This window comes from Myxocyprinus asiaticus, chromosome 28, assembly GCF_019703515.2.
Source record: "Myxocyprinus asiaticus isolate MX2 ecotype Aquarium Trade chromosome 28, UBuf_Myxa_2, whole genome shotgun sequence".
NCBI classification, from domain to species: domain Eukaryota; kingdom Metazoa; phylum Chordata; class Actinopteri; order Cypriniformes; family Catostomidae; genus Myxocyprinus; species Myxocyprinus asiaticus.
This window is the reverse complement of record NC_059371.1, coordinates 22,564,650-22,591,106: the sequence shown is the minus strand read 5'-3', so window position 1 is coordinate 22,591,106 and position 26,457 is coordinate 22,564,650. Positions and strand designations below refer to the sequence as shown.

At 39.3% G+C, this 26,457-nt stretch overlaps 1 protein-coding gene across 7 annotated transcripts in view; it reads right to left on the bottom strand.

Moving 5' to 3' along the window:
* The window catches only part of LOC127418985 (agrin-like), a 417,085-nt gene that overhangs the window by 195,460 nt on the left and 195,168 nt on the right, over positions 1-26,457 (bottom strand). The window lies entirely within an intron of this gene.

Genomic DNA, 26,457 nt, shown 5'->3' with positions numbered 1-26,457 from the left:
AAAAAGCTAGATGCAGCACCACTTATGCAGATGGATGCAAAAAGACTGCAGTCATATAAGGGCAGAAGTAAAACAACTCATGCAAACCAATGCTCAGTTAAAAACTCTTTTAGTTAACATGTGACCTTTGGAGCTCCTGTCTAAAGAGACGTACAGGATTACAGTTATTTCTCATTCAGAATCAATAAAAGCACTGTCTCAAGACAAGAGCTCTACTGGGAAGACCCGCTCTTTGATGAGTGATCTTAAAATAGCACCCTGTCGCTCTCTCTTTCTCGCTTTCTTTCTTATCTCAGACTACCAGAACATGTCCAGACTGTGGTGGCATGACCACTCAGTATGCTTCAGGATCTGTCTAGCGAGCTGTTCCTGATCACTGATTTCACTTCATACAAACAGACACATACACTTCTTTCTGATAGTGACAGGTAAGCGTCTGTGTTAACTCCTTTGAGACGGTCTCATTCTACCGCTCTCCTGTCTCACAAACGCCATCAAAATAAACACACAACTGCAAGTTTCCATAATTCCCTTGGGCAGGATCCACCAAAGCAACTCAGAGCCACCACAAGCTGACTGACAGCCATCAGGTGTACGCAACGGGCATTGTTATCAGTGGCTACCTACACAGGGTCAAACATATAGAACATGTGAGTGCGCACACATACGCTTGAGGTGTGCAGAGAGCTGCATTTGGCCTCACTGTCAATCCGACATGCACACCTGCCCACTGTTGTCTAAAACACAGTGCCTGTCACCTCTGCGCCTGTTTGAGATTCATAGCGGTGCTGATGCGGGCCGAAGCTTTGTTGATTCGGAGTAAATCAGGTCAAAACCAAGAACTTGAGGACATTGTTGTACAGATTCTGTGTAAGCCTGCGGATCTTGGTGGATTTAGGCTGTAAATGGCAGCACTTCCTGGAGGCATGTTCTTCAATTGCAAACAATGTCTAGGGACTAATTAAAAAGCCAGGCATTATTAATCTTATCTTAGAAATTAACAGCCACAAAAAAGAAGCAAGGTTTCAGTGCTAGCAGCGACTCCAGCTGTGTCTGAAACTGAGGGCAGCTGTCTTGCACTCTCACTCTCTAGACAGTCAATGAGTGCATTTATATGCACACTCTTACAACGATTATGCTTATTAAGCCGACAATGTGTGAGCTAATGTAAACGCCTTGAACTGTTTTTCTTTTATCAGGGTTAGGTCATACATGGTTTAACCAAAAAACAAATGGAACACATAGAGTTTTCCCCATTACCCCGATTTTGTGTTGCATGTAAACACCTTTACTGGCATTCTTTTCAGCTTATCCAATGTGTGCAAGTGTGGTGTGCATGCCTCTTCACATTTAGATGTCAAAAGCAGAGAAATGGAGTTAATTAACAGAGGTTCGGGAGGAGCATGTTAATTTTAATCTGACAAATCACAGCCCAAGAGCAGGAGTATATAAGCCGCTGGTTACCTGCTTCCTGTGACAATTCTCCTGACATCCCACCTCCACCCCATCTCCACATATTCTCTAGATTCATTATCTAAATAAGTAAAGTCCGGGGGGGGTAATCAGGACTCGAGTCGAGTCTCGAGCTCCGAGCCCTCCAGTATATGGACAGCAAGCCAAATACGTTTACTGCTTCAAGATAAGATTACATTAACATACGAACTACTGAATAACCTGATAATTTAAAATCTCATGTTAATGCGGTTTTCTTACATTTTCAAAAATTTTGAACAAGTTCATTTTTGGTAGTTATCAATGCATTGGTATGTATGTTGATGCATTCAGTGACTTAAAGGGATAGTTCACCTAAAAAATTAAAATTTTCTCATTATTCTCTTTCTTCACAAGAACCTATTTGAAGAAAATTAGAAAAATATCTTAGCTCAGTAGGTCCTTAATATGCAAGTGAATGGTGATCCAATTTTTGAAGCTCCAAATATCACAGACAATCAGCATAAACTTCATCCATACGACATCAGCTGTTAAAATAAAGTCTTCTAAAGCGACACGATGGCTTTTGGTGCAAAAAAGATAAATATTTAAATACTTTTTTAAACTATAAATCATGCTTCCGTTCTGCAGAAGTATGCGCGTATGACATAATCGCATTGGCATTTGAAACACGTGAGAACAGAGGTACATGAGTTACAGCCAGAAGAGCAGCACTGTATACAATTGAGAAGGAGGAACGCTGTACAGTAGCTTGATTGGTTTTGGTTTAGATCTGTATTTACTGTATCTGTTTCTTTACTCACAATGGTGCGTTTGTGTGCTTATCCTGGATGTCTCAACCGAGTGGAGAACGTGAGATTACGTCTGTATCATGGCAACCCAAATACGTCACATGAGAGTCCACTTGAACTCCACCCTCTTGTGATGCTTACCAGAAGCGATGATTTAGATTTAAAACATACTTAAATATTTATCTTTTTTCGCACCAAAAGCGATCGTTAAGACATATATTTAACCGCTGGATCGATGATGTTATGCTGACTTTTTGTGATTTTTGGAGCTTTAAAAATCGGATCACCATCCACTTGCATTTTAAGGACCTACTGACCATAAATATTTTTCTATTGTTCTTCAAATGTGTTCTGGTGAAGAAAGAAAGTCATACGCCTGGGATATCATGAGGGTGAGTAAATAATGAGAGAATTTTCAATTTTTGGTGAACTATCCCTTTAAGACAGCATTTTTGTACGAAGGCATCTAGATCTAATGATCTAGAACAAATTCAAGTGAGCTTTAGACATAATCAAGCAAATATTTAATAACTAGAATGCTTATTCTCAGTAGAATTTTAAAAACAGTTTTGAAAAAAATGCTAAAAAAAAGTTGAAAAATGAAATGATGCACATTTAATGAAACAATTTTATTTGTAACACTTTTTAAAATTTGTAAATAATTTTTTTTTTTTTTTTAACGAATTAATTACATTTAACTCCATAACATCAGAACCCCACATATAGAATTGTGGGATATCACAGGCAGTGAAGATACATCTATGCTGGCTACAAAAATTGACCAGAGGAAGGAATCTTAAGGGGTATTTACACTTGGTCACTTCATGTGTTTTTACTAATCGGATTGCTAATTCGATCATGAAAAACCAGTGTAAATGCGATCGAGATGGTTACAAATTGAATAATTCAAACCAGGCAGGGTGTTGCACAAATATTAGATTCAGACGTGCCTTGATGCATTTCTACCCTTCATATACTGCCTGAGAAGTAGGGATGGGAATCATAAGGATTTTAATGGTTCCAGTAATGATTCCAATAATTTTTTTTGTACCTTTTTTTTAAGAATTATTTGAAATTGAGAAATGCAATTTTATTGCATTTACTGCCCTCTGCAGTCTGTTGCCAAATGATGAGATAATTTCAGATTTAAACAGAGCAGATATAACAAATCAGAAATAAATGTAATACAGTTCTTGTAAAAAAAAAGTGTTTGCAGATTTTTTTGGGACATAAATACAAGCCAATAATTGATCTTGACTATATTTTAAATACAAATCTAAACAGACAAGAAATGTGATGGCACATTTCATTTTTTTTTTATTTATTTTTTTTTTATAATAAATACAATTTTATTACGTGAATCTTTAATTATACATTGTCAAATGAAGAACCAGTCAGTAACTGCACTGTCTGAGTAAGTTTCACAAGTCTGAAGTAACATTACATAACAGGAACAGTTCCAGAGACAGTAAGACTGTGTGATGTAGTTTAAAGTTATCCTTCAGGCTTATGAGACTTCAACAGTTCTCATTTGATTTCGAGCTGAAAATTCATAACTTGCGCTTGATTACTTCAATACTGGACTATACCGGATGCACGTATGTTTCGTGCTATAGATTCAAAAGAACCGGCTTATTAGAATAATTCTTTAGGGAATCGAACTATACCGGAAATGCTGTATGTTTCACGCTGTAGATTCAAAAGAGCTGGCTCATAAGAGTCATTTGTTTGGGAATCAAATACACTGGTAGCGCTGTGTATTTTACAATGTAGACTCAGTAGAGGGCATCGCTGCTGCTGAAATGCACCACTGGAAACACTGTCAAATTAAAGATTTTTTTTCCCCCAAAGTCCATTCCATCACTTTCCATTTCATATTTTCCATCACTGAGTGTATAAAACATAGAGAAAGAGAATTTGAAAGAGTGAGTCTCTGCACACTAAATGCATGCTTTCAACAACATGTGAGAAAGACCACACACATTTTTCCATCCATATGTCTAGTTTATCAATCATTTAATCGTTTTGCATTCTGCATGACTTCACATCAAGAGTACAACTATCACTTCAACACATGTGCTTCTGTTGTAATTTGCACTGGGGAGAATGTAAATGAAAAATCTCTTTGTGTTCCATGGAAGCAAGTAAGTCATAGTGTTTGAAATGACTTGAGGGTGTGTAAATGTTGACAGAATTTTCGGTGAACAGTCCCTCTAAGTACTCTTTTAATTACTGCACGCTGAACAAGCAGCTAAGATCTATGAATGTTCCATGCAGACTTTTAGACATTATTCGCAGTCCTTCAGCACAATTTGCTGATTATACTGTATATGAATTTGGTGTCCAGGTTTTCATAACCTGTATTGTGTGTAAGTGTGAGCAGGTCTTGCACACCTCTGCCGTGATCCCATTCTATGCGTTCTTAGCTTCATGCTCATTTTCTAGCCAAGTGTTGCCACAGCCACGAGTGCAGGAAACATGTTGCCATGACGACAATCCGAGAATCAATGGGGAAAAGACGTTGTCAGTTTTCAATAGGCCCCTTTCGCACATACAGTTGTGAGTTAGCTCACGCAGAGGAAAGCTGCTTCAGATTCAGTATGCAGTATATGCGCTTTGAAAAAGGTATTACTAATTTATGCAATTTCAGTCTACTTACAGTATAATAAAAGATAGTAATAAGATTTAAAAATACACAAGGTAAAGTCACTGTCAGGTAAAGTGGGTTGCTAAATAGTGTGGGGCTCAAAAGTCCACTTGTGAAAATGCATATACTTCGGTTTAAAAAATAAATAAATAAATAAATAAATAAATATATATATATATATATATATATATATATATATATATATATATATATATATATATATATACAGTATATATATAGAATATAAACTTATAGAAAATTAACATTCCAGAATTTCTTAGTATTTAATGTTACCATTTTGCCTTCATGACAGCATGAACTCAATCTGACATGTGTAAAACCTGATGATCCATATTATCCCAGCATGATTTGTAAATGTTCCAAAGAGCATCTTGTGTGCTTCAGTGGAAGCAAGGAAATCTGGCCTGTTGTACAAAGGTGTTAGGATGGTCACAACCAGGGGTTGCGTTAACCAGAAATTATCTGTCATTTACTGATTTTTTGACACATTGATGGATAATTCCAAATGATGTCCTTCAGAGTGACAGATTAAAAACAAATAAAAAATAATAATAATTCTAGCACAACCAGCTCACAACATGTCACAAATTTACATTTGATTAGTGACCTACAAATAGTGCAGAATCTCAAATACTTCTCATTCATTTTACATCAAGTTTCTTTGTTGATAAAACTTTGGTCCCAGATTATTACGGATTCACCGTAAATTACTAAGAAATAAAAGCCTTTTTGTGTCACTGAGGACACTTGCGTCTCATGGGAGATGTCCATTCACAGAGATGTGTATCTAAAAATCTATAGCAAGATTGCCAGGGACACCTGTGATACCTCTGGCCTATGTATGAGTAATGGAGAAATGCTCATGAGAGCATGACCACTGATTGGAGCAGTCAAACACAACATTGGCTTTGCTCTACATAACTGTAATAACACCACAGAAACAGACTGCAAAAGAGAGCAAGATGGGTGTCTAGATTCTTTATGTACAGGCTGTACATAAATCCCTGAGGATTCCTATACTGATCTCTCAGTGTTTACTGTCTGATAAAGTTATTGACTACTTTGCACTGCAGTTTAAACATAGCTCCAAACACACACATACACACACACACACACACACACACACACACACACATACAGTAGATATCTGAGGCAGGCCATGCCTACTTGCTGAAACTCCAGGGAAGTAACTACTAAGGACTGAGGTTTTCTGCATTCCAATCTAAATTCCTTAGCCTGCTCTCTGGTCTCCTCTTCCTTTATGTTCTCTCAACATTCTCCTCCCTCCTTCATGCTTCTTCTATTTAATTAAAGATAGACCAGTTTAACCATTTTTGTTAAACAGATATTCACACTTTTCTACTTATCTGTTACTAGTTTTTATTATCAGGTCTACCAACCCAGACTCATGATAAGTTATAATAATATGTGATTATAATAGTACAAAATCTTAAGAACCTGTATGATTATAAAACAACTCCCAACTTTTATTTCCATAACGAAAATAAATTAACCAACGAACAGTGTCATTACAATTTTTAAAAGTTTAACCCCTAACCCAAACCTAGGCCTAATCATAAAGTCTAAACCCTTACCCAAACCTTAAATCTAAATGTAATTTTAATTAAAAAATCACTGCCGTGTACCACGGAAGAAAGAAAATGTTGGGGTTTGGAAGGAGAGGAGGGAAGTGTACAACAGGTTATTTGCATACATCACCAGTCATTTGTAGTGCATAAATACATATGGAATGAGTAACCAAATTTGTTCATAGACATTTTCTTTCTTAAAATTTACTTAACTTATTACAGTTTTTCACTCTGAGAGTAAAAATCAGCACAACTTTTAAAACTTAACAGTTAGACTTAGCCAAAAACACAGATGAAACATTTTAGACTAAAAAACTATGCAACAAATGGTAGAAGTAATAATACTGATACTATTACTACTACCTATAATTGCTCAATTTAATGGTACAGTTTTTATTATTATTATTATTATTATTATTATCATTATCATTAATAATAATAATAATAATAATAATAATAATAAAAGATGTGTTAATATAATGTAATATATAACCATATAATAATATATATGATATAACATGTATTCATATTTATATAATATTAATTATATTGATATTATTATTACTGAGATTGCTATTACATTTGTGTTCTTTAATGCTCTGTTGGTCCTCACAAAGCAAGTGAATGGGGTAGCAAAATTTTGAAGCTCCAAAAAGCACATAAAGGCAGCATAAAAGTAATATAAGACTCTGTGGTTAAATCAATATCATCAGAAGAGATTTGATAGGTGTTGAGAACAGATCAATATTTAAATCCTTTTTTAGTATAAATTCTAATTCATGCTGATATGCATGAAGACTGTGAATCATCAAAAACAAAAGAAGAAGAATGTGAAAGTTAGAGGGGAGATTAATAGTAAAAAATACTTAAATATTGATCTGTTTCTCACCCATACCCATCATATCACTTCTAAAGACATGGATTTAACCACTGGAGTCTTATGGATTACTTTATACTGCCTTTATTTGATTTTGGAGCATTACAAATTTTGGTCACCATTCACTTGCATTGTGAGGACCAACAGAGCTGAGATATTCTTCTAAAAATCTTCATCTTCACATCTGGGATGGAATGAGCATGAGTAAATGATGAGAGAATTTTTCATTTTTTGGATAAACCATTAATTTCATTAATATTATATAAAAAAAATATGAATAAATATATAATTTATTATTATAAAATAATATAAATAATTTTGGACCCACTTTATATTACGTGGCCTTAACTACTATGTACTTAACCATATGATGCAATGTACTTATTATGTACATACGTGTTGCATTGTAATTACATTTAAAGTACTTGCATTTAATTACATTTGTAGTTATACTGTTAACTTAACCCCTAACTCTAACCCAACCCTTACCCCAAAACCTAACTCTAACCCCTAACCCTAACCCTAACCCACCCTTTCTCCTAAACCTACCCATACCTCAACCTCAGTAGCAGCAAATGTGGGAATTTTGCAGAACAACTTGTCATTACACAGTAAATACATAGTCTTGTATGTCTTTAATGTTAGTACATAGTAGTTAAGGCCACCTAATATAAAGTGTGACCATATTTTTTAATATTTGTACTACATTTTGTATTTGTTTTCATTGTTGTAGTCTTAAGAATATTTAGTTATTTTTAGTGTCAAAAAAAGAAAAGAAAAAGAAAAAAAGAAAAAAAAACTGTTTTGCATACTGGTTTTCAGACACTTAAATATAAAACTAATCTGTATTGCTTTTAGTTACAAAAAAATAATATTTGTCAAAAACTATATTTGTCAATCTCTACGTTTCATTGCATTTAATTAAAAAGTCAAATAAACTGGTAGGGTAAAAAGAAACACACCTATAAAAGCTGGTCTTATTATATTCCTCTGAAGCTATAGCTAGTACAGTGAGGTCACGTCAATGGTACCCTCTATTTTCTCAATTTCCACATATAAAAGCCCAATCAATTCCTCTCTCTCTCTTCCTGCTCGTTCCCGTCTGCTTGAGGCCTTGACCTGGCTTAAACCTCACTGAACTTATTTACCAGCATCTTGAAGTCTTGGTTAAAACTCTCCCACATATAACAGGCCAAGGGTAAGGGACAAAGAAAAGAGTCAACAGAATGAAGAGGTATTGTAAAATAAAAGAAGATACACAGAATTCACAAAGTTGTTTTTCTTAAGGTATGTTTATGGACAAGGGGTCAAGGTTTGGTTGGTCAGCATGGCCCAGTTAGCCTTTGCTGGTATAGTAGATGCCATAAATAGTTTACACAATCTGGACCCAAACAGCTTCTTTCTTAATTGACGACCACTGAAAATGAGCCACATATTGGGACAATGTTAAAATATTTATTCATAGGCTATATATAAATCGCATATCTTTAGCTGTATAATGATAGATGCTTTCTTAAAAAAAATAAAAATAATAATAATAACTAATTATAATTATTATTTTGCAGCAAAAGCCCTCCGTACTAAAAACGGAGACCTGAAAGCAGGCCCTATTCTGTCACAATTTCATCTCCGGCACAAAAAACAAAACAAAAAACAGCTGAGCTATAAAATGATTACAACTTCCTGAAATATACATGAATAATAACATGAATAATCCATTATTTATGCCGTCTGGAGTGTTGAGGAGGAGTCTGTCTCTCTCTCTCTCTCTCTCTCTCTCTCTCTCTCTCTCTCTCTCTCTTTCACTCGCACTACATGCTTCCATACACATCTTCCTTTCCATTATGTGTACACACTCTCACTCTGAGAGCTCTCTCCGATCTGCCCTGCAGTCCATCCACATTGTTATGTGCTTTCATTCAACCAATTCCCTTAATTTTGCTTTTTTCCCACCTCTCAGCCTTTTATTCACTTTCTGTATTCATTTACTTCCATCTTTCTCTCTCTCTCTCTCTCTCTCTCTCTCTCTCTCTCTCTCTCTCTCTCTCTCTCATGAGCCTCCAGGATCTTTTTTTCCCATCAAAGTTCAAAGATGAAAGTGAAGCAATATTGAAAAAGGAGAAAAATGACGAGTGAAAGTGTGAGTGAGAGGGAGAAGGATAGAGAAAAGAAATTACATAAATGTAAATGTTTTCGGGAGCTCTGTCTTATGAAATATGTCTGAAATATTGCAGTATTGGTGAAGGGGGCGGGGGCAGGAACTATTCAATAATGGAGTGGGATGGGGGTCTGTGGCATCTCTTCTGGATTCAACCCAAGTCATAGCCAGATGGCTTCATGTTTACACCCACAGGAATACCAAAAGAGCTCCAATATCTGTCCTCAAATCTGCTAAATTACAGTACACTTAGATGTTTTACTGATACATGTAGCCTATCTGAATATATTATTTCACAAATGTAATATTATTATTATTATTATTATTATTATTTTTATTTTTTTATTTTTATCATTAATCCAAATTAATGGCATCTTATAATTTGGTCCCCAGAAGATAGTTTTCTTTTCTTTTCTTTTTTTTTGTTTTTTTGTTAAAGCTTGATTCAATGAAACAGCCATTATGATACAAGTGCTTTCCCAATTTTGGTCACTTTAGAGTGGGTTTACATGCGTAATCTTATACTGACTATGCTTAATAACCTGACAACGTGTAAGATCATGTGGACACCAAAAAAATGAAAATTCAGTCATCATTTACTCACCCTCATGTTGTTCCAAACCTTTATGACTTTCTTTTTTCCATAAAACACAAAATGAGATATTTGCCTACTGCAGGGGTGTAACTAGAGGAAGGCCAGGGTGGGCAGCCACCCAAGGGCCCAGGGTGAGAGGGGGCCCGCAATGCTCAACCAAAAGAAACTAAAAAAATGACAGCGGGCCCGAGGGGTGATGAAAAATGACCAAGGCCTCCTAAGGAGGGGGCCCGACAGTTTCTTTGCACTGGGGCCCGCAAGATCGAAGTTACACATGTTAGTCACCATTCATTTTCACTGCATCTTTTTTTTCATCCAATGAAAGTGAATGGTGACTGAGACTGTTGGTTAATCTAACATTTCCTTTTGTTGTTCCACAGAAGTAATGAACTCAAGGATTCAAGATGGCGCCGAGTATGGCTGCTGCGTTGCGAGCTCCGACACAACATGGTAGTGTTTTGTTTGTTTTGTTCACAATTCTTATGTTTTTTGTCTTGGATGTTGTCTGCCTTATTGTCTACGACAGACAAACACTTTTGGACATCGGTTCAGCAATTTCACATGTAAACCAGACTTCAAATTCCTCAATGCCGACCCGCTGTTTACAAAAATGCAAGCGGAGCCCTTTGTCTGGGCAGTCCGGACGCGGAAACGCAGGAGGAAAGGGGGAAATAGAGCCGGCGTTCTCATCAGAGTAAGACGCCGCACAAATCGATCCCCGCTACCCAGTATTCTACTGGCAAATGTTCAGTCTCTGGATAACAAGTTCTGCGAGCTGAAAGCGCAGATCTCTTTCCAACGAGAGATCAGGGACTGCTGCATTATCTGCCTAACAGAATGTCTGCGGAGATTCCAGACTCAGCCATTGAACCCGCGGGGTTCTCCATGCACCAAACGGACAGAGCGAAAGACCTCTCAGGTAAAAGCAGAGGTGGTGGTGTATGTTTTATGATCAACAAATCCTGGTGTGATCAGAGTAACGTACATTCTATCAAGTCTTTCTGCTCTCCTGATCTGGAATTTCTCATGCTTCTGTATCGACCATTCTGGCTACTGAGGGAATTCACAGCGGTCATTATCACAGCTGTGTACATCCCTCCACAAGCCGACACAGACCGGGCACTCAAGGAACTGTATGGGAGTATAAGTGAGCAGGAAACCGCGCACCCTGAGGCCGCGTTCATTGTGACCGGGGACTTTAATAAAGCCAGATTCAAATCAGTCGCACCAAAATACCACCAGCAGATTAGTTTCAACATACGAGGGGACCGGGTTTTGGACCATTGCTACTCTCCCTTCCGGGATGGCTACAAATCCCTCCCCCGCCCACCATTTGGCAAATCGGACCACTTTTCCATTCTGCTTCTGCCCGCTTACAGGCAGAAACTGAAACAGGAAGCACCCACCCTCAGAACGATCCAGTGCTGGTCGGACCAATCAGACTCTGTGCTACAGGACTGTTTTGATCACACGGACTGGGAGATGTTCCGGTCTGCCTCTGATGACGACATCAAGCTTTACGCTGATAGCATAATGTGTTTCATCAAAAAGTGCGTGGAGGACGTCGTTCCGACCAGAACAACACGGATCTATCTGAACCAGAAGCCATGGATAAATAGCGATTAATGTGCGGACCTCCGCTTTCAATTCTGGGAACGCGGAGGAGCATAAACAGAACAGCAAAACGCCAGTACAGGAACAAGATTGAAGGACAGTTTAACACCACCAACTCTAGAAGCATGTGGCAGGGAATTAACATCATCACGGATTTTAAAGGGAATAAAAACTCCGCCATGAACACCGCTGCCTCTCTCCCGGATGAGCTAAATACTTTTTATGCTTGTTTTGAGGGAAATAACACCACCCTCACGGAGAGAGCTCTCATGGCCGAAGCTACAGAGGTTAGTTCACTCTCCATCTCTGTAGCGGATGTAACCCGATCCTTCTGATGGGTGAATATCCGCAAAGCTGCGGGCCCAGACGGCATTTCGGGCCGCGTCATCAGAGCGTGCGCGAACCAACTGGTTGGTGTTTTTACAGACATTTTCAACCTTTCCCTCTCTTTGTCTGTAGTCCCCACATGCTTTAAAACATCCACCATTGTGCCTGTTCCAAAGCAATCAAAAATAACTTGCTTAAATGACTGGCGTCCTGTTGCTCTGACCCCCATCATCAGCAAATGCTTTGAGAGACTAATCAGAGATTACATCTGCTCTGTGCTGCCTCTCTCTCTAGACTCATTGCAGTTTGCATACCGCAACAACCGCTCCACTGATGATGCCATTGCATCTACAATACACACTGCTCTCTCCCGCCTGGAAAAAAAGAACACTTATGTGAGAATGCTGTTTGTAGACTACAGTTCAGCATTCAACACTTAGTGCCCTCAAAGCTAGATGAGAAACTCCGGGCTCTCGGCTTAAACAGCTCGCTGTGCAGCTGGATCCTGGACTTCCTGTCAAGCAGATGCCAGGTGGTTAGAATGGGCAGCAACATCTCCTCATCACTGACCCTCAACACTGGAGTCCCACAGGGCTGTGTTCTCAGCCCACTCTTTTATTCCTTGTACACACATGACTGTGTGGCAACACATAGCTCCAATGCCATCATTAAGTTTGCTGATGACACGACGGTGGTAGGTCTGATCACTGACAATGATGAAACAGCCTACAGAGAGGAGGTGCTCACTATGACACAGTGGTGTCAGGAGCACAACCTCTCCCTCGACGTCAGTAAGACAAAGGAGCTTGTGGTGGACTTCAGAAGAAAAGACAGAGAACACAGTCCCATCACCATCAATGGAGCACCAGTGGAGAGAGTCAGCAGCTTCAAGTTCCTGGGTGTCCACATCACTGAGGAACTCACATGGTCCATCCACACTGAAGTCGTTGTGGAGAAGGCTCATCAGCGCCTCTTCTTCCTGAGACGGCTGAGGAAGTTTGGAATGAACCGCCACATCCACACACGGTTCTACACCTGCACTGTAGAGAGCATCCTGACTGGCTGCATCTCCGCCTGGTACGGCAATAGCACAGCCCACAACCGCAAAGCACTGCAAAGGGTGGTGCGAACTGCCAGACACATCATCGGAGGTGAGCTTCCCTCCCTCCGGGACATACATACCAGGCGGTGTGTGAAAAAAGCTCGGAGGATCATCAGAGACTCCAGCCACCCGAGCCATGGGCTGTTCTCACTGCTACCATCAGGCAGGCGGTATGGCAGCATCAGGACCTGCACCAGCCGACTCCATGATAGCTTCTTCCCCCAAGCAATCAGACTTTTGAACTCTTGATCTCCCGCGATCAAAATGCATCAGCACTGCACTTTATTACTCTTACTCTTATATCTCACACCGGACTGTCATAAATTATATTATTATTATATTATATTCTCTCTTAACAACTTACTATCAACCGACAGCCTGAATGTCAATACAGTACAATACAACCTACTGTACATTCTATATATACTACTATATATACTTTTTTTTTTTTATTGAATAATGTGTATCTATATTGTGTGTATTGTATACTGTACAGTGTATGTTATTATTTGTATATTGTTGTGTGTAAGTATGTGTATTAGACTTTAAATTGTGCTGTGTTAATTTGATGTTATTGTAAATTGGTATATGTCTCATCACTGTCACGACTGCTATGTTGATCGGAACTGCACCCAAGAATTTCACACACCATTGCACTTGTGTATATGGCTGTGTGACAATAAAAGTGATTTGATGATTTGATTTGAAAGTGAATGGTGACTGAGACTGTTGGTTAATCTAACATTTCCTTTTATTGTTCCACAGAAGTAATGAAGTCATACAGATTTGGAACAACATGAGGATGAGTAAATGATGACCAATTTTTTTATTTTTTGGGGGGTGAACTACCCCTAAACTGTAATATATCGGGTAAAGGTCATAAACTGTTAAATCAAAATTCTATCAGCACACCTCAGTTTTTGACAATCACCCCGATTTTTTACTGCATGTAGCCTAAATATCTTTGCCCGATTTAAAAACCCGATCTAAATATCTAAAAACCTGGGGGGTGGGGGGATTGTTGGGACACACACTTTACATGCCATTAAGGATTGGCTTTAGTTTGTATAATGCCAAATAGATCACAGCCAGTCTATGCAACATTTTCATTCCTAAAAAAAAGCCCACTTGTATGTGCAATTTAGATAAACAGAGCTGGGACATACCCACTCCCTGATGTCATGGTGGAGGTCAGCAGCTGTGATCTGCTGTAAGGGGCCAACATTTGCCCGTCAATGCCAGCTGCCCTGCCAGACAAAAGGTTCTTCAGTCCCCTCCCCACCCTTCTCCACCTCACACAACACCCTGATCAATAACCTCCACAAATCACTTCATTTTCTCTTTTTCTTTCTCCTTGACTGGCACTTGCAGCTGGCTGTGTCAGGAGGAGAGAGAGACAGAGAAAAAAAGCAGACTCCCTCTGTAAAATGCGACCTGCCCTCCCAACCCAAGAACAAGTAAGTGCAAAATAAAACCCATTAAAAGACACCCATTATTTCACAATGAGAGAGCTCATTTTAACTGCTGTCATTGTTTTTCCTGTTTTATCCCTCTATTCCCTCTTCTTTCGTACTTAATAATTCTAAAAGGTAAGTGCGGCACACGCTCAGGCTATTTTCCAGAAATCAAAGCAAGGCACAATGTGCATCAATCAAACTCATCGTTTGCGTCTTCTACATAGTATTCTATCTGGCAGAATTCAATACATGGAGCAGAATATACCCTTGCATCAATGGTCAAGAGTTTTAGCCCCTAAAAGCCTGTATAAAATAAATCAGCATCAAAGCCCCTTTCTGGCTTTTATGCTCTCTAATTTCTATTACGGCCCTGCAAGTTTTGTTATGGTGTTGTTCTGCAAACTATCTAATCCAAAAAGTATACTTCCAACCAACTGAAGAAATATTATTTGTTTCCTTTTGAAGTGATTTGCTCTTGATTTTCCATTGACATTGGTTCACATGATTTAAAGAGATGTATTATTATTGTATTAATTGTGCAGTCAATGCATTCTTAGGTCATTATTTATGTTCTCAAAATGTGAACTCGAAATGTCTTTAAATGTCCTTTAAAGGGACAGTTCACCCCAAAAATCACCCTCACCATGTTGTTTCAAACCCATTTTACTTTCTTTCTGCCACTGAATACAAAAGCTGATGTTAGGCAGAATGACAGCCTCAGTCACTATTCACTTTCATTTTATGGAAAAAAGCACTGCAACGAAGGTGAAGTGTAACTGAGGCTATAATTCTGCCTAGGCTAACATATTGCCTATCATCTTTTTTTGTATTCCACGGAAGTCAGTCATTCAAGCATGACACAACATAAGGGTGAGTAAATGATAAGAGAATTTTCATTTATGGCTGAAGTATCCCTTTAAGAAAAGACAATGCGGCACTGAGAGCCACGCTAAAAAAAATGTCACGTACACTTTATTGCATCCCTCTAAAGCATTTTTGGCATGTGCTGATTGAATTCCATTCCTCTCAAATTTGCGGAATTCTTCCCTTTAAAAGAAGACTGCATGATGAGGCATAAGCGCAGAGTGATTTATGGTGGTGAAACAGCTATGTGCCATTAATTTATACTCGCATCGATAAAGCTGTCTGTTTGTGTGGCTGAGGAGTGCCTCTCATGCAGCTGGAGTCACGGATACAGCTGAAGCCCTATCAGTGGCGAAAAAGTGGGGGAAGGGTCTGATCTGATGTCACCAACCTCCAGAATGTACACCCAGAATGTACACCAGCCCTGCTCCTCACAAGGTTCAAAGGGTTAATATAATCCTCCACTGCCTCCACCACTCGGCATGACCTTCCTCTCCCTGACTGTCCCCACACAACCCGCTTTTATTAGGGCCTGCCAAGTGGGATAATACAGAGTAGGGGGCTTTAGCTAATGATATCATTAAAAAAGAACTGAGAGCCTGTGATGGGAAAGAATCTATGATCAGAATGACTGTTAGCGAAGAAAAAAAGAAAGCGTGAATGACGAACAGGACCATCAGGCGAAGGCCAATGCATCATCAGCACCATATCAGAGCTCGGCTTCAAACACCAACTCAGTTGAGTCTTTGACGCAGAGCATCCCAGCAGGGCATGTTAAAGCCAATTATCATGGCGAAGAAAAACTGCCTGTCCGCCATCCACCCTTATAGTGTACGCTCCCTCAACCCATCCCCTAAAACCCATCCCTCAGCAAGCTCTTGGCAGGGTGTTACCACACTCTCCACAGCTCAGTGCCAGCTGCGAATGCGGGTGCCTCAATTCCCTGACAGGTTTCCATCATGTAGGGAACAGATGGAGTCCTACACCCCCATCACACCAGTTACACTTTCAATTCTCCCCTCTACTTGTGAGAGAAAGACTGTGAAAACGAGAGAGGAGAGAATGCTAACACCTGCCCCACTACCAAAAAATCTGACCTTGATTTAAAAAGAGCCTGATTTGTAAATTACATGACTGTGGTGACATGTTTGCAAACATATATAAGATGGCTCGTCACATTTCCTTGTATTGCAGCACTTCCAAGGTTAAATGACCACTGTGTGGTGATAAAAGAGAGTATTATTTTTTTTTCTTAAACATATTAGGATTTGAAGGTTAATGCGAGTTAATATTGAGTTTTAAATCAACAAAACCTACCTACTTACTCTAAACCTTAAACCTAAACTTAATCTTTAGGGTCATAAAAAGCAAATGTGAGATGAAAAACACAATCACTGAAGCAACCACGTCATTTTATGCTGCTTCTATGACACTTTGACTTACAGGTCCTTTGCATCGCAAGTGTAACAGTTCAGCTACCACACAATTTAATCATGCTCGAGCAAGCTTGTAAATGTAGTTAGTTATGTAAAGGAGTGTCGTTTCTGCCAATTTTGGTGCCGTAGGCGAGATCGCGTTTGTCGGACCGGGGGGGCAGGGTGGCTGTGCGCATGACGATGGATTAGCGTGGTGCTCACGTCATCTGCGCTCCAGAGACTGTCGTGGTTTGGGGGCGGGTTCCGATTTGGCGCCCCCCTCCCAGCTGGTGGCGACCGCCTAGTTCGCCTATGCCTCGAAACTATTCTGATGTAAAGCAAACGTTAAAATGTATCTCTTTACTCCTAAGACATGTGATATAATAAAAGAGTTTAGATGACTTAAGATAACATTGTGTGAAGAACAGGGTGAAAAAGTAAGTGATTATGAACAGATAATCTGATCATTTTACTCAACATTTGTGTGAAAGGGAAAAGTCGTATTTGTAGTGCTTCTAGTGCTTATGTCAACAAGAAACTGCTGTGATCCGTACAATGAGCCATGTAAAAATAATTCTGCAAAAATTTAGGTATAGTAACGTGATTCTATGAGACCAGGTTGTTTAAAAAATCTCTTCCTGTGTTACTGATTTACAGTGATATACGCGTGTCCGATGAAACCAATGTCATTAATTCACTCTTAACTGACACACAAAATGAAGTGAACACTACATAATTAACAGATGCCCTCCTCCAGTAGCTTCCAGGCTGGCGACCATGAGCGATGGAAGAATCCTTTTCTGGCACTCCCCTTGCACTGGTGAACCCTCTAAATAAATCAAACGATCACAGTGAAATGGAGTGGAATGGAGAAGGAGACCAGCTGAGGTCCAGAGCATAGCATAAACATAACTGGCTTTCACAACAACCCCAGTGGAGGCAAAGAAGATTGATTGAAGTGTTAGGTGGTAGAATGGACAGGTGAAGATTGACAAGGTCTCAAGGGTCTCGCTAGAATCAATGTTGGCTCTTCAAACAGGCACTGATGCTTCAAACCACCCAATGTAAAGTCAGCCTCTGGGCCCCATATCACTCACCCTACAGACATCCTTTGCTTGCTGAGTGGGTTTTACATCATGAAAACCTGCCCTGCATTCACTGGTTTAAAGGGGCCAAGAGAACTATGAATGTCCAAGGATTTTTGCTAGTCTTGTAGTAGATCCAAACCTGTAGACACAAATCTTGCACTGGGGTGAAAGGAATGCCAAAGCTATCATAGACATATTGTCCATTGTTATGTATTGCAAACAAGACACGGAGCAATTGACTTTCTGAAGAGCTCAAACCCCACATGGCTTTAGTAAGGCATTAGTGTAATGGCATGTGTAAACCACTGTTAAAGGTAACAGGCACCCTGCATTCACACTAATCCAGCCTGAGCATTCAAACAAATTGAGCTGGACTATGGTCCAAAAGTACCCAAAGACATGGCACTTTGAAGCTTCTCAAACAGGTGTGAGAACTACAACCAGTAAAGAAAACTGGAAGTGTTATCAATTTATACTCTGTCAACAACTAACTTAAAGCAACAGTTCATCCAACAATGAAAATGATGTCATCATTTCCTCACACTCATTTCATTCTATTCATTACTGAATCATTAATGAATATCGATATCTGTCTTTTCAGTCCAATGACTGTTGATAGTGCCTCATTTTAAGGCTTATAAAAGGACCCAAAGTTATCATAGAAGTAGTCCATAACGCCTGTGTGCCATAAGTCTTCTGAAGACACACAGTAAGGTTTGGGTGAGAAACAACTAGAAATTTAAGACATTTTTGAGTGAAAAACTTGGAGTCTGTAGCGCGTTTAAGAAAGAAGATTTATCATGTTAACTCCAACACAACCATGATAAAGAAGTGCTTACTTTCTCTCTGGTTTTCATTCTCTTATCCAGGACGACTTCTGATAAGCAATCAGACAAAGGGCCAAGAACCCAGGTCTTGACTTTGGACACAATTGCGAAAGTAAATACACACAAATAGCCAATTTTCTAAATGTCCCTCCTTCTCCCAGACTCTGGATCTCGGTTTCTTCTCTTTTCTTCTGGCCTGTGTGAAAAGTCTCTCCTCTCTGATTTACAGCATGTGTAGTGAAGGATGACAGATAGGATTGTGCTCTGAGTCACAAAACTCCTGCAGGATCTCTCCTCCAAGCACCCCTATACCTCCCCAATGGCACTATGAAGTAATTATGAAAAATGTAATATATCCCTGGTTGATTATGACAGCATATTAAGGGAAGTCACCAGTAGGGATAATGTTGCAGAGAATTAGGTACAAATAATATCCTTTGTGAGCAGTCCCACGAAGACTAGCTCCAGAGCAGAGGGAGTTAATGGCTTTTCAGGCAGCAAATGTCACATTATCAAGAATTTAAGGTGATCGGCATTAAGTGCACTTAAACTGAATGTATTACACTTTTTTCATTGATTAATGAGACTTGCAGTCTGGTAACGTGAATGGCCATTCAGCAATTGCCTGTGATAGATGCTAATCTTAAAATAGGTGAGAGTGGGTTGAATGTGAGGACCTCTCAAATTTGAGCAATTTGAATGATGAATGGCTCCGTGAAGCAGAGAAAGGAAACCAGGGTGGTTATCTATTACATTTCAACAATTAACCATCATTCACAACATCTTGAAAGAATATTACTATAAATTATTGTACAGAAGTAGGGTAAATATAGTAATAGAGACTAATGCTGCAACAACTAATCAATAAATTCAATCATAAATGGTCCTCGGTTCCCAGAAATATATCTGGTGAAATGGTCGATGAAGAATCGATGATGAAAATAATCAATAACAAATTTAATTATTGATAATTATATGGAATTTAAACTGTTACATTTATATATATAAAAAATGTACACAATGTATAGGATTCAATCATGAATGTCTATTATATTTATTATTATAACATTGTTATTACATTTTTTTTTTTTTTTTTATAAAATCCCCAAAAAAATCTCTCGCACAAATACTTTCTTTTGTAATCTGTACTGTCATGTACATAAAAGCAAAAAAAGCCTAGAAATAAAATGCAAACAAGCCAGAAGTAAAAAGAATGGATGGAGTTTATGGGTGTTTGTCCTACGTTGAGTTTCTCAGCACATTTCTGGTTGATGCTATCCCACAAACCTGAATCAAGAAAAACAGAGAGGTGTGTTTGAAGTAATTATCTTCTTGCTATCTCAAAGTCAGACACACAAACACACAATTTCTTTTCCTCCACATGAGGTCATTCTCTCCATTCGTCTCTAGAGTAGATCAGATTTCTCTCTCAGCTCTCCCTCCCCCGCACTGCCGCTGGTTTAGTGTGTTGACACTTATTAAAGCTGCATGAGGTGACTGGTGGCTGAACTGGGTTTGACTGGCGAGACAAGACACACCTGTATGAGGCCCTAGAACCTCGCAAAGGGGCTGGGGGTGACACAAGGAGCTGTGCAGGGTCCACAAGAGGGCTAAAGCCAGTCACATGAAAGGTCAGCATAAATGTTGCATGAGCGGTTTGGTGCTGAGGTTGCCATGCCGACCGGTCTGGGTCTTTCCTGGCTCCAACTGGGCCTCATCTGTGCGCTCTGACTCTATGAATTTGAGACAGGGCACCCAGAAAGGACATGCATATTCATCCACCTCAAATGTGCCACACTGTTTTGCATTTAGCATAAAATACAGTTTAAAACTAAAACAATTAGACATACTTTTACTAACAGCAGGTGGGGGAGAATAAATCAGCAAGCAAGCACCAGAAGTGTAAAAGCAACAAGGTGTGAAGTCAAATGACTTTAGAAATATCATGAAATCATGTCTGCTATGCGCTGCTCATGCTGAGTATGCAAGCATGTGTGCATGTATGCACATTTGCATTGTTTTTGATCCTGAGACATTGTGTCTGGCTGGTCGTCTGTTAAAACACAATGCATTTTTTGGCATTCGCAAAAAGCGCAACTCGCTCCGTTGTTTAAGAGAATAGGCCTCATTCAGCCAAAATGAAAATTCTGTCATTATTTACTCACCCTCATGTTTTCACAAATCCTGTATGACTTACTTTCTCCATAGAACAAAAAAGTAGATATTAGGCAGAATTTTAGCCTCAGTCACCATTCACTTTCATTACATTTTGCCTAAGGGTAAATGAGGGTGAGTAAATAATATAATTTTCATTTTTGGGTGAACTATCCCTTTGAAGTCTAATCAAATATTGCCATTAGCATTGATCTATTCTCACAAATCTCTTCCAGAGACCAGCTTAAGCTACTGCATCTTAATACAATGAGTCTCATTTTGTCAATACATTGATCTGAATGTCAATCTGGGTATTTATTACATTGTACAAATGTAAAGCCAAAATCAATGGTGCAATTGCTTCATGCAAGCAACAGTAACAATGATCAAGAGTTGTAGAGGAATACTGATATATTGCAGCTGAACAAAACACGGCACAAAGCCTCACAGCAGAAGCTGAGGAAGATGACATCCATTTGTGTTCCAGTTGATTGCAGAATGCTAACAACATGCTAATGTAGCTGACAGTCATGTGCAGAGTAGCACTGTTGGAAAGTATTACACATTCTTCACAAGGGTAGGGCTGGGAACCGAGAACCATTTATGATTCCATGTTAGTCTCCAAAGTTAGTCTCAGTCCCCATTCACTTTCACAGTTTGGGAAAAAAGGTGCAATGAGAGTGAATGGTGACTGAGATTAACGTTCTGCCTAACATCTCATCTTGTGTTCCACAGAAGAAGAAAAAATTTGTATGGGTTTGGAACAACATTAGAGTGAATAAATAAATTCAGATGATCTATTCCTTTAAGATACCCTTTCCTACATAAGGGGCATGAGCTGCAATCACTGAGGAGTTGGTCCCTGGCCCAATATGGTCACCAATGACGCCAGTTTTACTACATAAAAGTAGCGTTACCACAGTTACCACTCTAAGATGGCAGGGCAAATCATATGTGCACCGCCCGTAGGGCTATTTGAGAGGTTAATGGTACGCTTAAGAGGGAAAATGACTGAGTGAAGAGTTCAAGACCAGCTGATTACCTCTGTGTTAAAAGACTTTAGTATTGTATGACCTCCGCTGACTATAATCTACAGTGATTCAAAACAACTTAGGAACAAATATGAAAATATTTAAAACTTTTCGTATTTTCAAAATGTTAGCTGGTACGAGCAAAATTTACACCTGCTCCTGACCATGTGTAAATCATGCGAAAGACATCTGAATGTTTTGTTTTCTTTTAGACAAACTGACATGACAATAAGTAATTAAAAATATATTAAATAAGCGAAAGAAACCCTTAGCAAATAATTAAAATAATAAACAAATGTATTACAGTTTATTATTTTCTTTTTAAACCATATACTTTATTAAAAACATGTATATGATCCCTGCATTTATTTCTTCAAAGAATAGTTTATTCCCAACTCTGCATCATTAATTTTATATTGTTTTTCCAGCAGAAGTGCATCTAAACCAGATAAGGTGGTGGACATCGTGCTGCCGGCGTGAACTGAACTTTTTTTAAACTAAAGCTATGTGTCAAACCATTTTATTGACCTCTTGGACTATTTGATTCACAAAAGAACCTCTGATGGCCATCAGCATAGTGAAGAAATAGCTAGGTCCACCAACTAGATTAGCACCAAACCAGCCTGAAAGAGCATGGATGGCCTAAGCTGGTCTTTTTAGCAGGAATACCAAAGCATTCAGCAAAAATAGCCACATGTTCTCTGAACAAATGAATGACATTAACTGTAGAATGCATCATCTGATTCATCTGTCACTAATTAAATGAGTAAACAGATGGAGTGTTTTCAGGAAACAGACATAAAAATCTATTAAAAAGAGATTGACTAACTAAGCAGCACTGCACTCAGGTGTGAGAGCACACACACACAGGAAAGGTACTAGAGGCAGGAGACTTGTAAGGTCTGACAAATCCCAAAATAACGAACGGAAAGCTTCCCTGTCTAGAATTTGAACTCTTGCGCTCCGATACCATTAGTGAAATGAGTTATCATGTAGCGGTACACATCTGTAGTAGCTCTAAGAGGTGAACAGTCTCTTGCTCAATACTTTCCCTCTCACTCTTTTTCTCTCTATATAACTTACCTTTTTCCTTCCCTCTCTCCTCCAGACCATTACCTCATCCTTTAATTATTCATCCTAACACACACATACAATCAGCCTCACTGAATTCGTCCTCAAGTCAGTGCGTCAGTTATGAAAACTACACTTTAAAATAGTCCCTTTGGTGCTTATCAAATAAACAAATAAAGATCAACCAAAGCTCTTAGTGTCTTTCCTGCTGAGAGAGGTTAGAAACAGCCTAAACCAGCCTATGCTGGTTTGCTGGTCTTAGCTGGTGTCCCAGCCTGGTTTGTTGGTTTTAGAGGGGGTTTGGGCATTTGTCAGCTGGTCAGCTGAAAACCAGCTTGGCCAGGCTTAAAGACCAGTTAGACCAGCTGAAGACCAGCTTGATGATACTGTGAGATCGGCTGGACCAGCTGAAAACCAGCTTGGCCAGGCTGGAAGACCAGCTAGATCAGCTCAAGACAAGCTAGGTTGGGCTGGAAGACCAGCCTGACCAGCTGAAAACCAGCTTGGCCATGCTGAAAGACCAGTTAGACCAGTTGAAAACTAGTTTGGCCAGGCTGGAAGAGTAGCTAGACCAGCCGAAGACCAGCTTGGTCAGACTGTGAGACCAGCTGAAAACCAGCTTGGCACACCAGCATAAACTAGCCAAGACAAGCCATCTTAGGCTTGTTTAAGCTGTTTATTATTCAGCAGATTTATGTAAGAATTTAGACCAAAGAGGTCTATAAGAGGAAATGAGATCATCTTTTCTCATTTCTCTACAACATTTCAATAGTGGCGAGTGAAATGGAGATGCATATTTGACGGTTATACCCTGGTGAATGATATGATGCTGGCAGGCATTACACTGCTTATTAAAAAAGGTGGCACTTCCTGTTTTGCCGGTAGTCACCTGGGGTAGGGGAGCATATGGCGACTCTAACACATAATCTCCATTTCTGGGAGGCTTCCACATCCAGCACAAGCCCACCATCACTCCCCCCTCACTCCACCTCCTCCCAATGATGTCATCGAACAAAGAAGAGCTTTGTGCATAATCAGTTAGACTGCCAGACACCCCGTCATCACCATGCTAGGTGTTCTTCTCCATTTGTGTCGAATGCCTCTTATGCATGAGTGGAGCTGGGTTGGCTGATGAATGTACTGCTGGGAGAAACAGTTTTAGCGGTGCCAAGAGCAACCAACAATTGACTTCAATTTCAGCACTGAGTGAAAAAGTCTAAACTCAAGGTAGCATGGGTGAACCAATATAGCAGCAGGCTTTTAGGCACCACGTCAAACACTGTTATTTCTTTCCGAAAAGAGGCCTCAATCACAAGTATCTGACAGCATTCTAATAGCATGCCAAATGTTTTCAGTAAGGCTGTTTGTGTGGTCTGTGGAATACCACCCCCCCCCCCCCCCCCGCCCAACCCTAACCCAGCCTGTCACCATATACGTATACTTTTACTGTAAACTAATAAAATACCTTTTTTTTTTTAACATCTCCATTTATAGATGGAGGCAAAGAAAGAAAAGAGAGAGAAAGTAGTCATATCAGTTTAGAACAACATGAGAGTGAATAAATGATGACAGAAATTTCAAAAATCTTTTCAAAGCTGTAAACTAGAACCTGTTAGCTGCTAGTATTGATACTAAGAGTACCTCAAAGATGTACTTGTTCATTCGAAAAAATAAGGTAATGTTGGACAATTTATGCACTCAACTGTCGGAGATTTTCCTACATAGCAGAAAGGGAGGGGTTACCAGGGCTAACATACTATCCTGGATGCTAGCCTACAGCTATCCTCAAAGTATTCATACTACGAGTACCTGAATGATGTACTTGTTCAATCAAAATAATAAGGTGTGGAATGTTGGACAGTTTATGCACTCGACAGTCACAAATTTTCCTATGTAGCAGAAAGGGAGGGGCTACCAGGGCTGACATGTTAGTGTGGATGCTAGCCTGGTACAAATCTGGCAAAATGTATGTTCGAATGAAAGTTCTGTGGAGAAGACAGCACCTTACAAATGTGAGTTAAATGCTTTACCATCACCTCACATCGTGTGAAATCTTGAAAAAGTATTTAAAAAACAAAATAAATAAACGCATTCATATCGAACATAGTTCAGGTTTGCTAATGTGCTAAAGCTAACAGCAACACCAGACAAGAATACATGCCTTTGAAACATAATTTCCCTTAACTAAAAAATGGCAAATGCTTCCATGTAGTTAAAAAAGAAAAAAGTTAGTATTCCATTTGAGATTATACTACCGTTTGAAAATTAATACACTAGATCACTGTGTATGGTACGTAACTCGATACACAACAGCTTGTGATAGAACTGGCTCTGATAAACACCTCATCACCTGCGGCCCTGTCACCATCTCCTATCTCCTACAGAGCAGAAGGCTGCTGTACGGCCAATATCGCAACAGGCCAGGGCTAAACTAGCCATATCTGCCTCCTCATGCTGCTTGGTTCCCAGCTTTCGCCCTTTTCTGCTTCTGAGAATAGCTGTTTTCTCTTCTGTGATGGATGACCCGAGGCTGTGCTGGTTCCAGGTGCTGCTGTCTGACTGGAAAATAGATCTCCACTGACCCCTCAAATTCATTTTAGAGCATCTTCCATAATCTTATAAAAAAAAGTCTGAAGGACAATGCAGCGGTGCTTTACAGAGTTACTGCGGAGACAGTAATGGATCACAGGAGCTCAAATTCACAGCCACACATTTCTGTTCTTCTAGAGACAAAGGAGACACAACAAACTTTTTTGAAAAAGAAGATTACCCATAACTCATTACAGTTATTCGAGTTCACAGAACTGCACAATTACACCACATAAAGGAGTAGCGAGCTTCCAAAAAAGACTGCCGATGCGTTCACAGGTTCTATTCACACAAGAACAGATACCCAAATGGTTCTTTAAAAATAACAATATGAGAGATTGATTGAAATTTATTCCGAAATACTCAACACCTAATAGTATTACATTAAATGCAGTGGGGAAAAAAACAAACAAACAAAAGCATATAATTAGGCATTTCTGAATTGGCAACTACACAGCTAAAAGTAGGTTAGCAACTGATGGACAGTTTGTTGACAAGAACAGATTATAGTGGAACAGACTTCTAAGGTTTAATTCACCCAAAAAATTTAATTTCTGTCATCATTTACCCAACCTCATCTTGTTACAAACCGCATGACTTTCTTTCTTCTCTGAAACACAAAAGCAGATGTAAGGCAGAATGTCCCAGGTGCTCTTTTCTATTCAGTTAAAGTGAATGGGGATGGACACTGTGCAGCTCCAAAAATGACATAAATGCTTGTACTTTATTCCAAATATTCTGTAGCCATTTGATAGCTTTGCATGAGGAACAGACCAATAAAAATTAGC